This window comes from Nannospalax galili, unplaced genomic scaffold, assembly GCF_000622305.1.
Source record: "Nannospalax galili isolate Female #2095 unplaced genomic scaffold, S.galili_v1.0 scaffold635, whole genome shotgun sequence".
Classification (NCBI taxonomy): domain Eukaryota; kingdom Metazoa; phylum Chordata; class Mammalia; order Rodentia; family Spalacidae; genus Nannospalax; species Nannospalax galili.
In genome coordinates, this window is record NW_008335836.1 from 171018 (window position 1) to 175003 (window position 3986).

Here is a 3986-nt window from a genome sequence, read left to right on the forward strand (position 1 = left end):
ATGTATATGTATATCTATAATATGATGCACTGAAAACAGAATTTTTATCACTGTGATATTCTTGACCAAAACACACAATCCTTCCCTAATCATACAAAACATCTGTGTAGTATTGTTCAAAACTGCCTAAAATTCAATTATGAAAGTGTAAGAAGAATTTACAGCTAAAAGGAGGTTAGGACAATTCTGACTAATGTCTGTGGAATTCTGGCACAGGTCTTGGAGATACAGAAAAATGATGGGAAGTGAAGAATTAAGCTAAAGTATCTGAAGAGGGTACGTAACTGGGTTAATGAAGTTTCTGTAGTGGTTCACTAGTAGCAAATGTGCCATGCTAGTGAAATATGTTAATAATAGAGGCAACTGGATTCAGGATATTTGGGAACTAGACACAACTTAATTTTTCTGTAAGCCTAAAGCTAACAGTTTAAAAGAAAGGTATGATGAAGGTCAGCAGCAGAGGTCAAGTAAAGATGGAATTTAGTAACAAACACATTACTAGAAATATCATAGTGTCCAATTTCCATCGAATTATGGGGAGGTAAATCAAATGACAACCAATTACAAATTAACTACAATAGGTGGCGATGAAATTGAACCATTGAGTGCATACAGTTCTTGAGCAATGGTTAATGTACCATGTGATTTAAAAAAAGATAATTCAATTTATTGTTTGAGTTGGAAACAAAGCCTTCTTAGAGCCAAATTGTTGAAATTATTAGTATATAAAATCTATATTTCCACTAATTCTGTAAGTAGAGGGATTATTCCATTAATTACAACACATTATAAGCTTATATGAAACTATTAAAAAAAAATAAATAAGACAACTTGAACATTCCAGGTTAGACTGCCACTGTGAATCCAGAAACGAATGACAGGATAATCCATGCAAGAGTAATCCATGCAACTGAACTGCATCCCTTCATACTCAGGTCTTAGAGAACACAATTTTTATTGATTTTTAAAATTTTTTTTATACAGCATAAGTTGATGGTATTTAAGCCTCCATCCCGATCTTCTCCTCTACTTATTGCCCCTTACCCAATTTATTGTACTCTGTTAAATACATATGTATATAATAGAGAACAAATTTTAAGATACAGAATGATAAATGTCTTTTGTGTATAGCTGTTGCATATTCTGAGAGCCCAGGTTTGGAGAGCCATAGGACCCCACCCCAGAATATAGCAAGACCTGTTTCCTGGCAAAGCTGTTTTCCAGACATCAAGGCTGACCTGGTTTGAGATTAACCAGATGACTATACTTGAAAGCCTCACACAAACATGTTGTTCTAACTCGGGCACTTACCGCTTGAGAGACTCCCTCATTTCTCATGTAATTGCCTAAGAAACTTTTATATTACTTTGTAATCATGCAAGTGTAACCTCTTAATTGATTTATAACTTGCTATAGAATTGTGGTGTTACTATGGAATTTACTCTGTGATCAATTGGTGTGGTGTTATTATGATAATTGTTTTGTTAATAGAATTGCTCTGCCTCAATAGATTTGTCCCTGCCAGCTTCCCCATCTGCTTCCCTATAAAAACTCTGTGTAGATGTTCAATAAATGAGACTTGATCAGACACCTGTCTTATCTCCATTCTTTGCATCTCTTGTCCATTTCAGTCCCCTCTCCTCTCTCCAGGTACCCACGTTGACTGTTCTGTGGGTCGGGACATCTGGCGCCCAGCGTGAGGGCTGGATATGGAGGATCCAGGGAGGGAAGAAGACGTTCCCAAAGGAACGTTCCACAACAATTTTCACTCTGGACTTGCCGCGGGAACCTGCCTCAGCTACAACCAGAAGTAAGTACAGACGTCTGATTATGGGACAAGAAATAAGCAGGCATGAACTTTATGTTAGGCAATTGCAAGAAGCCTTGAAGATGCGAGGAGTAAAGGTTAAAATAGAGGATCTATTAAGATTCTTTGAATTTATTAAGGAAACCTTTCCTTGGTTTCCCCAAGAAGGAATAATAGATATTAAAGGATGGAAAAGGGTAAAAAATGCTTTAGAGGATTACTATAAGGTCTTTGGACCAGAGAAAATTCCTGTCACAGCCTTTTTCTACTGGAACTTAATCAGGGAATTAATAGATTCAAATGAATCCTCCACTGAGGCTGCCATAAAGCAAACTCCAGGCCTCCTACAAGGCCCCCCCCAGCAGCCTCCCTGTGATAACATAATTCCCCCTAAGGAGATAGACCTCATCTCCCTTGACAGTGACAAAGAAATGTCACCCGAGATACATTCCAGGATTTCAAATCCCAAAAATGTTAAATCAGAGCCTAACTCTAAAGTCAGCGCTGATGTCACAACACCCCAGTCTGGAACTGTGCCTACGGCTCCTTTTGAGGTGCACTTTCCATGCCTCCTCCTTACCCTCTCCCACTAGTTTTACCTGCCCTCTATCTGCCCTCGAGGCATTTCCCACTTCTCCCCTCGTTACCCAATTAAGAAATGAAGTGGCTCTATTAAAAGAACAGCTAGCCCTAGAACAACAAAAGCAAGAACTGCTTGCGGTCTTCAAGACCTATCAGTTAAAAGTAAACATTCCTTGCAAGGTGCGGCTTTCCCCACCCTGCAGCGCTCTGTTTTCCCAGTCTTTGACATTTAAAATATGATTCTTGTGTTCTGTGTTCACTGTGACTATGTCTGAAACTGAGACAGCCAGTGTGAGTCTGTGTAAGATCTTGGTTTCTATAATGTGAAAAAAAAGTCTGTGCAATTCATTGTATAAGTTGAAAATATTTTTTGTCTTTGAGATATTTTAGTAAACTAGAATTCAAGACTTTTAAATTGCTAAGTGTTATTTTTATTGCTTTAGCAAATCAGATTGACAGATACTAATTATTAAATAAAATAAAAATATCTTGATTAAAAAAAAAGGCGAGAGGAGAAGCCAGTCTCAGGCTATGCCTGAGAGATATGCAAATGAACTATCCTCCAGGCTTGTTCTCCCAGATTCAAGCCAAAGCCATGAAGGCTTGGAGAAGGCTTCCTGTTAAAGGTGAACCTAGCCTTTCCCTTACATCAATTAAACAAAACTCAGGAGAATCTTATTCTGATTTTGTGGACCGCTTAACTACGGCAGCCACTAGATTGTTTGGCACCTCTGAGAATGGCATGGAACTCTTTATTAAACAATTGGCCTTTGAAAATGCAAATTCGGCCTGTCAGGCTGTAATTCGGCCCCAGAAAAACAGAACAGACATTAATGGTTATATCAGGCTCTGTTCCAAGATCAATCCTTCTTATCAGAAAGGTCACGCCATAGGCCTCGCTGTGGCAGTGGCACTCCCAGACCACTCTAAAGTCTGTTTTAAATGCCAAGACCCTGGCCACTTCTCTCGAGACTGTAAATCCTCTGCTAGCCAAACAAAAAAGGCTGACAATTTTGTCAGGCTCCCGGGACTGATCACCTTCAGACATTAAATGATTTTCAAAAACTTCTGGGTGATATTAATTGGCTCCGCCCATACTTAAAATTAACCACGGGAGAGCTTAAGCCTCTGTTTGACATTCTTAAAGGCGACTCAGATCCTAGATCTCAGAGAGTACTCTGGCCAGCTATTGCAAAGGTAGAGGAAGCAATGGCTCAACAGTTCATTACCAGAATAGATTACACCAAGCCTTTATGGCTCATTATTTTTTGTACAGATTTCTCTCCCACTGGACTTCTTTGGCAGCAACCTCATAACCCCCTTATGTGGCTTCAAAATTACAGATAATGATAAAAAAGACTCTGTCTTCTTTAGTCCCAGTACTCGGGAGGCAAAGACAGACGGATCTCTGTGAGTTCAAAGTCAACCAGGCCTATACAGAGAATTCCAGGCCAGCTGGGACTACAGGGAAACCCTGTCTTAAAACAAAACAAAAGACATTTTATGCCACATCATATTATTAATGATGGGAAAAAGATATAATGTAAGATATTATAAATTATTATATTTACACAATATTAATATACAAAAATGTGTA